At 42.1% G+C, this 12,128-nt stretch overlaps 1 protein-coding gene across 1 annotated transcript in view; it reads right to left on the reverse strand.

Moving 5' to 3' along the window:
* Positions 1-11,618, reverse strand: part of CCHR6.PART0H2orf76 (chromosome chr6.part0 C2orf76 homolog) — a 600,781-nt gene extending 589,163 nt beyond the window's left edge. Inside the window, exon 1 of the mRNA XM_044074994.1 lies at positions 11,441-11,618. The gene's annotated coding sequence lies outside the window, so the exon portion shown is untranslated. The remainder of the gene's footprint in view (positions 1-11,440) is intronic.
* Between the last annotated feature and the right edge of the window lie 510 nt (positions 11,619-12,128).

Here is a 12,128-nt window from a genome sequence, read left to right on the forward strand (position 1 = left end):
ATACTCCTGATGACCTGACGTCATGGAAGAGGAGACAGCAACCAATGCAGGACCCAAGACTTTGTTATTCAGGCCGACTGAGGGCAACCTGCCAGCAGATTACCCAAATGTGCAATAGTGAAACATGAATAACATCAGCCTAATACAGGACATATCAGGACCACTGGAGTCACTGTTTAACCATAGCCTCCAGATAGGCTTTGTACCAGGTGACTGGAGAACTGCAATGCTCATCCCTCTAAACAAGGGCAGGACAGCAATGGACCCTGGGAACTACACGGCCATAAAAGTCTAACTAGTTTAATACACAAGACCATGGACATGATCAATAAGGACAGAGACAATAATCAAACACTGGATACAAACAGGTTTAGTTTTGTCATGGGCAGACCATCCTTCCTCAGCCTGGTGGACTTCGAGAAGGCCAACAAGGCAATGTATGAAGGCAAAATGGTGCATGCTGCCTACCTTATCCTGGCTAAGGCATATGATAAAATACCCCTCAGGCATTGTAAAACCTATGGATGCAGACATAACCCCCTATGATACGTGCTGATAACTGGCTGGATCTCTGATAGGAGCCAGGAAGTTAGGATGGGGAAGACCACCTCCACAGAGAGACTGGTCACTAGTGGAGTCCCTCAGGGGTCTGTCTGCATCCACTCCTTTTTTGACATCTACGTCTTGAAGCCATGGCCAATGTCATGGGCCTCTGGCTGACCAAGTTAGCAGAGGATTGCAAACTATGTGCAGTCACACAATCCCCTCAAGACACTAACATCCCATAGGAAGGACTAAAGCAGACAAATAACTGGTGCCAAATCCATGGCTTAAAACTCACCTTGTCGATAACACACATCTAAGAGCAGAACCAGTAGTCAGGGAATTTGGTATGTATGTAAACAGTAACTCAGCTTTTGACCAACACGTGTCTAAGGAAGTGAGGAAATAATTCTGTGTTGTTCGGGTAATAAGCAAGGGCATGGCATCTAGGTCCACAGAAGTCATCATTAGCCTATCATTGAGTACAATGTCTCCTTTGGCATGTACCTGACGAGACATAAAGCAACAACATACACAGAGGTTCTTCACAAGAAGAATAGAGGACATAAACAGCATGTCCTATACAGATCATCTCAAAGCCTTCTCTCTACACCTGTTTCTTACAGATTCATAGGTTCATAGGCTAGTACTAGGCTAACTGCCCTTGCGAGCCATTTTAAGCCTAGCCAGTTATCCCCTGTGAGATTCAAACCCTGTACCTTGTGTTTGTAAGGCAAACACCTTAACCATTAGGCCACTCTCCCAACCCCAGCTTTGACAGCTGATATATGCCTGCCATACAATGCATTCTTGGATCACACTCTGATAAACCTTTTGCACATCTACAAAATGAATAGCACCAGAATTACTTGATTTAAGGATTTAAACTTTGCTTGCATCAAACAGGACATGTTGAGGGGACAGGTATGTGACAGTCAATTCCTTTTTTCCAGAACAGGCTTCCCCATCCATGAGAAGTAGAGCTCCTCAACCCTATTTAAGAGAAACCTGGAACAGTGGATGGAAAATTGGAAATATACTCTGGTCTAGCACCTATGTCTCTACTGGACAGAGGCAGCTTGTAATTATTGCCCTAGCTTACATATGCCCCTTAAAATAAGCCACAAGGCACACAAACTTGCAGGATACATTTGGAAAACTTGGCTAGACTTACAAAATATAGTACATAAAGTTGTAAGATACATTTGGGATGTTTGGCTAGACTTGTAAAGGCACCTATGAACACATATGCATCGCAATAGTACTGTATCTGAGAAGAGTGATGTTTACACTGCTTGAATGCAGGAGTAAAAAGAAGATGAGAAAGTAAAGCATACAAATCTATGATAAACAGTGTATGAGATAAGATAATAAAGAATAGAAACTGCAATGTGTAATGAAAATGTGACCATGCAGCTGCTGGAAGGCAAGCTTGTCAATAAGCAGTAAATAGCTTAAATAAAAATAAAAAGGCATTGGTAACTTCCTAAGTAAATATAGAGACAGACATAGTATCACATGTAGATTAAAAAGTATGCCCTTTCAAGTTAAATAACTTAAAATGTGAGAAAGTGAAGTATTAAATTGTAGCGTCAGAAGCATCAGATAGGTTACTAGCTAGTTTTTTTTCCACTTATAGTTTTCTGAGAACAGAAATTGATTATATAAGAGAGGACATGAACAGTTAAATGTGAATATCACCCCATTTGCTGCAGCATGAGAAGTCATAAAATAAAAAAGGTTACAATATTAACTCACTTAGTGAAGGCCATGTGACGCCCGTACAATGGCCCAGTAATCAAGGAGCCTCAATCCACATCACTAGCACCAGTGAGGGCATGCACACTGGGAAGGATAACAAGTACACACACAGTGAAGTACAATTTCCTTTAAGAGCACACAGAGATCACAGTCAGTCTGGAGCTGGTTTCTCTCTCCAGATCCTCAAGACTCCCCACTGGCACAGCTGTAGGGTTCAGATCTCAGCAGAGTATTAAAGCAAAAATCTTCAGTACCCTCTCTGTCCAACCAGTGCTTTATGTCCCTGCCCAAGTAGCTGACACACACGCACACTTTGGTTTATATATAAACATATAAACAAACAGACACTCCTTGGGAAGGCTGGCACAGGTTCTCCAGCTATGACCCTCCTGCCAGGCTATAAAAGTAGTAATCACTGCCACCAACTACACTTATCAGGTACTAATAAGGCCCTACCCAAAGGGTGACCAATTTCACTGTGTAATATTACTGTTATCCAAATACTAAGTGTGACTGCGTAGCAAGACTATTGGAGTGGTTTGGACAGCATCACCAAATGCATGCAGTACTCTAGTACTCTAGAGCTTAAATTATCTCTACACAAAACATCCACAGTTGAAAGGGTCTAAAAATATTTAATTAAATAAAAACACACAATAATACTTATTACTTCAACACAATGACATTACAGAGTTCAGAAATCATAGGAAACGTTTCTATCTAACTCTAAGAGAAATACTAAAGTCTAAGATCCTACTTGCAGAGCAAAGCAAGTGCTGGTGAGCTGATGTCAGCTTCAGACAAAATCCAAACTGCTCTATTCTCTCTCTCTCTCTGAGAAAGTCTTAAATTGATAAAGTACTGCCGAGTCATTTCACATTATATCATTCTTGACACTTTATGGGTTAGTTTCCAAGGCTCACAGAACTTAAAAATGTTAACATTTCTTTGATCTTGCAGTTGCCAGGAAACCACAGCAATACATGTAAAACCTTAGTAATTAAGACAAGAAAAAGAATTTGCTGGTCCAGACATCCTGTCTCCGACATTGAGATCAAACAGTCAAAACTGCTTCACTCATCAGCTTTCTTCCAGCAGGGTGCATTGTGGTTACATTCCTGAAGCTCAGAACATACACAGTTTTCTTTACATTTGTCAAACAAGCCTGTGGATCATATTCATATTTACAAGGACATAGAATTATTACCAAAATTCTATCTAGCTAGGCTGGCGGCCGTCACAGGCTAATCAGGATTTATTTTACACAAAGCTAAGCTAATGCTTAACTGAATGGATTTCAGTGTTTTCTCTGCTTTGAATGGGAAAATTGGAATGAAATAGCATTTGATTCAGAGTAAGCACAGGCAGTAATATACATACTCAAGTTCATCTTTATATTAGGTAATACCTTATGTGAGCCGTTCTTGATTTGGACCAGTTGTCTTAGAAGAGGAGAGTCTACTTTTCTTTCAAAATGTGTGTGTGTGTATATATATATATATATGTATGTATGTGTGTGTCTGCTGGATTATAACTGGCTGGCTTCTACAGTCAGTCAATGAGGCTGTATCCCTATACAAAGCCAAGTTTGCTCAGTTCAGTGCTGGGTTCAGACAGCACTCTGTGCAGTTTGGAGAAAAAAAGAGAATAAGAAGTAGACCACAAAGATGTTCGTCGTCTCCCATTGCTGCAGTCCTGACAAATGGGTACTCCGCTGCCCACTATCGGCCCGAATACCAAAGGGCTAGATCTGGCGTCGGTCACGGGCGCCTGAGACTGACGTAAGTACTTGTCAGTACAAATGCGCATGACCGATGCCATAACCTCAGTCTTTCTTGCCGCATGGTCCTCAGCAGAAGCAGTTTTTGCAAGTGCCGTTCGGCGTTCTGGAACTGTCGGTTTTCGAGTTTCAGACCGGATACCAAGTTGGCTAAGTACCCTGTTGGGAACATTTTTTGTCTTTTTGTCTTTTTCTTGCCTCAGAGTTGCCGGATGTCAGAAAAAGTTAATAACTGTATTTCTTGTGGGAAACAGATTCCTCATAGGGATTACCATTCACTTTGCATTCCTTGTTTAGGGCCTGAGCACGACGTTGTTGGGTGTCGCTTTTGTGCTACTTTTAACAAGCGTACTATTAAACGTCGGTTGGACTGTGCTAGGCTAGTGTTTGGTAGGCGTTGTAATTATAACATGCCGTCGGATTCTCCGATGATTGGTTCTTCTAAGAAGCGCAGAGATAAGTCTTTGCGGTCCAAACAGGTTGAGGCGTCCACTCCGGACGTCAGTTCTGTGGAACCACTGACTGCTTCAGTGGCTCCTTCTGACAGTTTACCAGTGTGTCTAGGGGAGCCTTTGTTACTGCAGGAAGTGGCTTCTCCTGTGTTAGGCCAGGCTGAGGGTGCTTCTTTGTTATCGGTAGCTTCCTCCCCTCATGGGGTAGTTGGACCTCCTCCTTCTCAGGGCAAGGGCCATTCTAAATCTAAGTCTATCCCTGCTGGTGCTTTTCCCCAGGGTCCAGCTCCTAAAAAGCACATGTTAAAGATGGCTGAAGATTTGATTACTTTAATTAGGGGTTCCATGCCCCCCCCTGTGAAGCGGCCCAGGATTGACACAGAGTTGGGGGGTCTGGTTCAGTCTTTCAATGAGTCGGATTCCTCTGTGGAAGAGCTTCAGGATTTCCCTCCCTATTCTGATTCGGAGGCTGAGGACGCTACTCCCTCTGCGTCCCCTCCAGAAGATTTTTCTTTCTCTGAAACTTTGCATTCCATGAGGGAACATTTCCAATGGGATGGCCAGGATTATTCTGATTCTCGTAAAAGGCTGAGGGAATTCTTGTTTTTATCTCAGCACAGGCCTTTGGCTATTCCCCCTGTACTGGATGTTGTTCAGGATGTATTTTCTGAGGCTGCCCTTAACCCAGATTATCTGCCCCCTGCCCCAGTTAAACCAGATAGGTACTACAGGGTTCCGGAAGCTCACAAGTACTTGTATAAGAGTCCTAGGGCTGATCCAGAAACTATTTCTCAAGGCCCCAAAGGTGTTAAGGCTTCTGTGGTTAAGAATTCGGTTCCTCTGGACAAGGATGCTAGGGCCCTGGATAGGTGGGGTAAAAAACTGTATACCTCTTCTACTTTGGCTATGAGTGCTTTGAATTGTCAATTTCATATGCTCAGGTATCAGATTTATTTGCTAAGTCAATTGAAATGTAAAGTGGATGCTTTGTCTGAAAGTGTTGACTGTAAGGAGCTTCAGGATTTAGTGCATGCTTCAGACCAGGTTGGTAAGCATTCTTTGCAATGTGGTTTTGATGCTTTACAAGCTTCTTCCAGGGTGGCTGCTACTAGTTCCGTTGTTCGCAGACATGCCTGGCTTAGAGATCAGTCCTTGTCTGAGCATGTTAAGGCTCGCATTATGGATGCTCCTTTGCAATCTGATGTTCTTTTTGGCCCTCCGGTGGAATCAGTTTTGAAAAAGATGGAGGAAAATGCTAAGTCTATGCAGACGGTAAAGGACTTCTTACCGGTTCAGCCCCCTAAGTTCAGTAGGAATTGGCCTGCTAGGGGATGGTCTTTTCCCTCTTCGGATTTTCATTCTAGGGGCAGGTCGAGGCGTGGTAGAGGTAGGGCTTCTTCTCAGGGCCCTGTTACTTCTAGGCCTTTTAATTCTTTTACCCCTTCTGCTGGGGTGGGCATGGGTCAGTCCTTTTGGAAGCAGTCCCAATGACCTGTGTCTTCAGCTGCCGGACTCTGCTTTGCTGGCAGCTCCTCTAGGGGGAAAACTGGGACTTTTCAAAGGGAATTGGCATTTGGTTACCGGGATCAAAGAATTAAAATATCCAGGCATAAATGAATCATTGCTGAGTTTCTAAGGTTCAACTATCATCTAAAAGCATTAAATATTAAAAAGTCATGTTTACAGTATTATTAGTTGTTTAATTGTAACCTAAACCAAGCAGTATATTTTAACATATTTTTAACAAATTAAATAGGTTAGGGGTTTGTAGTAAGTATTTAATTGACATTTTAGGTTTTGAAAGTTCAGTTACATATATATTTATTACAAAAGAATTACAGGTTTTAGGGTATGTATTTTAAATATTTTGTATCAATCAATTGATGACAATTATGCAATTAATTCAATCACATGAGCAGGGTTTTCCTGCTCGGCCCATCTGGTGTTCATTAGTTTGGAGCTGTAGTGATCCTATCCTCAGTACTATTTGGTATTTGGTTACCCAAGACAAATGGGTATTGGACATTATAACTCGAGGCTACAAGTTTTATTTTCACACATTCCTCCTTTCAAAGGTATGCCGGATGTGCCTCATCAGCAAAGACTGGAAGCGCAGGCACAGATTTTTCTCTGCTGTTGGGAGCAATACAGGCAGTTCCTTCTGTGGACAGAGGCACGGGTTTTATTCCCGCCTTTTCTTAGTACCAAAGAAGGGAAATACTTGGAGGCCCATTCTGGATTTATCCATTCTAAACACCTTTCTGGAAATTCAAGATGTTGACACTGCAGCAGCTGTTGCCTATGCTAGGCAGAGATCACTGGATGGTGACTTTGGATCTCAAGGAGGCCTATCTTCACATTCCTATCAGGCCCAGTTGCAGGAAATTCCTGAGGTTTCGGACTGGGAATTTGCATTATCAGTTCTCTGCGTTGCCCTTTGGCTTATCTACTGTGCCCAGGGTATTCACAAAAGTCCTGGCTCCGGTAATAGCTTTTCTCCGGCTAAGGGGAATTCAAATTTATCCTTATCTGGACGATTGTTTGATACTGGCTCAGGGCAAGCTCGAACTTCTTCGACATCTGCAGTTTGTGATGACAGTTTTCAGATGCCTAGGGTATTCTGTGAACGAAATAAAGTCCAGTCTAGTACCCTCACAGGAGATGTGTTTTCTGGGTGTGAGACTGAATACAGCTACTCAGATGGCATCTCTTACCCGGACAAACAAAGAAATCTTCCCCTATACTTCCAACGGCTATCCGTAATGTCCAGGCTGACTGCAAGGACAGTCCTTCAAGCCTTGGGGTTCATGGCATCTTGCATTCTAGTACTTCCCAATGCCAAACTGCATATGAGGAACCTACAGTGGTATCTCAAAAGCGTTTGGACTCAACACAGCCACGATTTGGATACTGTCATTCGGATTCTCCCTTGCATTCAGAAAGAATTTGTGTGGTGGGCTCAGGAATGTCACCTAAACAAGGGACTCTCTGTGACCCAACCGGAGGCAAGTCAGATATTACCGACAGACGCCTCGGAGTCAGCCTGGGGAGCTCATTTCAAAGGAAAATGGATTCAAGACCTTTGGCCCCCGGAGTTGCTTCACTTGCATATCAATATGAAGGAGATGCTGGCGGTTCAATTTGCCTTAAAAGCATTCAAGGATCTACTTCGACCGGGACTGGTGTTGATTCGAACGGACAACACGACTGTCATGTGGTACATCAACAAGCAGGGGGGTACTCATTCTTACCCTCTTTGCAGACAAGCAATGCTGTTATGGGAAACTGCTTTGATCTGCACATCACTCTTCGAGCACAGTTTCTGCCAGGAGCACAAAATTGCTAGCAGATGTTCTGAGCAGACAGATGGTGGATCCTCACGAATGGAAGTTGGATCCTCAGGTATTTCACAATTGACCGTGGCTTGGGGAACTCCAGACATAGATCTGTTCGCTTCTCCTCTGAATTCCCAACTGCCTCTGTTTTGCACGAGGCTGTTTCATCCGAAAGCCTGGAAAATAGATGCCCTGTCCTTCAGTTGGAGCAACCTTCACGTGTATGCCTTTCCTCCTCTGCCTCTTCTTCCACAGGTCCTGTTGAAAGTCAGGAGGGACAAACCTTGCATGATCCTTATAGCACCGGATTGGCCTCGTCAACATTGGTACCCTCTGCTGAGGAGCCTAATTCACGGGACACCTTGGCCATTATCACGGATTCCTCACTTATTGTCTCAGGAAAACAATCATTTTCTCAATGTCAGGGTGCAATCCCTACATCTGACAGCCTGGCGCATTCAGTTTTAGAGGATGAGGGCCTTCAGCTCCCTCCACAAGTTTTGGATGTCCTTCTGGAAGCCAGGCGTCCTAGTACTTGGAAAGTTTATGCTGATAAATGGAAGAGATTTTTTCTTTGGAGTTCTGCTAAAGGCCTTGATGTCACGTTGCCTAATTTGAGTTGTACTTTGCAATATTTGACTATGTTACTAGACAAGGGTTTGTCCTTCTCCTCTATAAAAGTGCATGCTGCAGCTATTTCGGCTCACTATGATGGTGATCCTCCTTTCTTTTCACATCCTTTGCTTAAACAGTTTCTTAGAGGGGCAAAGAATATAAGACCCCCACAACGGGCTCCTACTCCTGCCTGGGATCTTAATTTTGTTTTGGAAAAGCTGACTCTGCCTCCTTTTGAACCTGCAGCTACAGCTGAATTGAAGTTGTTGTCCTGGAAGACTGCTTTTTTATTGGCTGTTACTTCTGCTAGAAGGGTGTCTGAATTACAGGCTCTCATGGCAGTGGAACCTTTTCTGATTTTTCACCAGGACAGAGTTTCCTTGCATTAATCCTACTTTTCTGCCTAAGGTAGTTTCTAATGTGGCATTGAACCAATCTATACATTTGCCTACTTTTTATGCTAACCCCAAAATGACGGGAAAGAGTTTTGCATTCTTTGGATGTGCATAGGCAGTTACGGTATTATTTGTTCAGAACCAATGAGTTCCGGAGATCTCAACAGTTATTTGTTTCGTTTGCTGTGGCTTCAAGTGGGAAAGCTGTCTCAAAACAAACTATTTCCAAGTGGATCGGCCATTGTATTGCTTTTTGTTACTCTCATCATGGTAAGGAGGTTCCAGTTGGGATCAGGCCTCATTCTACTAGGGCTACGGCCACCTCTACTGCTTTTTTGAGAGGGGTTGCTACGAAAGACATTCTGGAGGCAGCTACTTGGAGTTCTGTACATACCTTTACCAAGCATTATCATTTGCCTCTTTATTCCAGGTCTAGAGCTGGGTTTGCCACTGCAGTCTTACAGGGCATGTCTGCTGCTCCTCCTGCTATTTAGTTGGCCAACCTCCCTTTTTCCGTTGCTATGGGATTCTACCCATTTGTCAGGACTGCAGCAATGGGAGACGACGAACATAGTACAGTTTTGTACCTACCATAAATGTAGATGTTCGAGGATCTCCATTGCTGCAGTCCTATTTTCCCTCCCTCCTTCCCCCTTTTTTCTTTTTACATTGGGTTTTTTTGGGTGGTGTTTTCTTTTTTCTTTGCATTCTGACATCTGAGGCAAGAAAGACTGAGGTTATGGCGTCGGTCATGCGCATTTGTACTGACAAGTACTTACGTCAGTCTCAGACGCCCGTGACCGACGCCAGATCTAGCCCTTTGGTATTCGGGCCGATAGTGGGCAGTGGAGTACCCATTTGTCAGGACTGCAGCAATGGAGATCCTCGGACATCTACATTTATGGTAGGTACAAAACTGTACTTTTTCGTCGGTCTAAGTTCATACTGGTTCAGTGCCCTACAAGGATTTCATTGACTTCCAGATATTGGGTTGGCAGTGTTCCAGTCTCTGTTGAAAGCAGAGGCTTCCTTTTGACAGGTGTCTGCGATACAGTTAAGGGCTGGAGTGCCTGTTTTTGATTGGCTGGCTTCTGCAGGGTCAGAGTTTCACAGACTTAAAAAACCCAAACTGTTCAATTTGGCACTAATCACTGTTAATTCTAGTAGGTAACCAGCATGACAGCCTAGTATACCACAAATGAGACAAAACTATATCCTTGTTGAAGGGAATATAAATTGAACTGCCTTTTTGGTCTCAGCTTAGTCACATTATAGTAATTTAGTTTACTACTGCCTTATAGAGAGTGGAAAACTGTTGCCACCTTTTAACTTAACTTAGTGATTGCAGTTAATCTGGTTACATATTTAACATTAGCACAGCTGTTCTGCTCAATGCAATGCAATAGTTTTTTTTTTTTTTTTTGGTGGTTAATTAAAAGAGGAGTACAATCAGCCTAGCTGTATAGCTTAGAGATAAACTGCTGTAGTTTATTCTGGAGGTCAGAGGGGCATTTACTGGGTTATAGAAGGATGTCATCTGCGTACAGTATCACATCAAGAAATTGGAGGTAATAATCAGTAAGATCATTAACAAATGATGAAAACAGACTGGGACCTAGACTTGAACATTGTGGCATGACTGCTTAGGGCTGCTGAGTGATGGGAACAGGTTATTAGTGTGGACTTTGAATGTTATATTCCCCTTACACAAGAGTTAAAGACGTCATGGGAATGTATGGCTGGTTTCTGAAATTATCATTACGTACAAACCAGCCAATAAAAATGCACTACATAGTAGTTCATGCTTCCGCATTTCTTTTTGTTGTGAAACGTGGGTCTCATCTGTCCCTGATTTTGTCCCACATTTAACTCAGTTCCTCGTAGAACTGTTGGTTTTCTGTTAAATCGCTGAAAACTAGTCATTTAAAGATACCAAGTTGCATTTATTCTAAGGAAAATGCACGCTGATGCAAAACATGTCCTACTAATTTTACAAATTAAATGAAACTAATGCTTAAAAAAAAAAAAACACCACTGGTTCTCAACCAAAGAAAACAGAGTTTAATAAGTTTACGCGTACCACTCAGTTTCCTTTTCCTACGTCTTGCCAGGCAGGACGGACCATCTCGGTCTGTACTGCCCTAACAAAAAATGTGTGAGAACTATACAAATTTAAAACATGCAGTAAATTAAAATAAATCACTGTTTTTTTCAACAGCAGTTCGTGTGTGTGTGTACATATATATATATATATATATATATATATATATATATAAACATATATTTGTTAAACTTATACACTTGTAATATATATATATATATATAAATAAAAGGGAAGCTCTATATATATGTGTGTGTGTGTTCGTTAAAGTTATACATCAGTAATGCTAGTCACGCACTTAATTCTGGCCCCAAATAGTAAACAGAACGGGATGACGTGTGTTTATGGAACGCTGACAGTTTTGTCTGGGATTCAACACCTACTTTCCCCAAAGATATCTGAAATCAGTACATACTAATACACACAAAATGCAAAACAAAAAAACTAGAATAATATACCCTTTCAGATTTGCACCACCATCCCCTGAAGTAACATCCGGTTCTAATGTTCCAAATATTAACGCATGCGAGAAAGCCAGACGTAATAACGATCCTCCGCAGCTATAATTATCTACGCCAGTGCGCCACCAGTCGAAAATGAAGTCATCTAAAACAAATCCCAGCATGCCTTGTTACTTTCAGTTTAAAGACTTTCAAAGTAGGTGGGGCAGCAGTATTGTATTTATAACACTGTGCTATGCTCTTTTGTCATACATTTTATAAGAGCTTAGTGTCTACATTTAGGAGGTTAGGCTTTGAATAGTGTTAATTGTGTAGGATTGGAGTGAACCAAGCGATTGCAGTTCAGCGCCTCCTTAAGATGTGCCTACTTGTTTCCTGAGTAGAGCATGGTTATAGGTTCTGTTTTTGATTCAAATTTTAGTTCTGTCGCTGTTCATTCCTCCTAAAACTGTTGAATTTTTGGAGAAAAGTTTGTGAATTACACTTAGGTAATGACAGTAATTAAAGTTTTAGACTTTTATTTAAGAACTTTTATATTAATTCGTTTTATATTTGTTTGTGTGTCGTGTTAATAGTAGTAATTTATTATAACTGTTCTCCTAGTTAATTTATGGGTTTGTCCCTGATTGGGTAAGAGCCATGAGAAGCAGGGGTCGCCTCCCCCCCCCCCCCCCAAAAAATAAAT

Source organism: Protopterus annectens, chromosome 6.part0, assembly GCF_019279795.1.
Source record: "Protopterus annectens isolate FY-2018-M chromosome 6.part0, PAN1.0, whole genome shotgun sequence".
NCBI classification, from domain to species: domain Eukaryota; kingdom Metazoa; phylum Chordata; order Ceratodontiformes; family Protopteridae; genus Protopterus; species Protopterus annectens.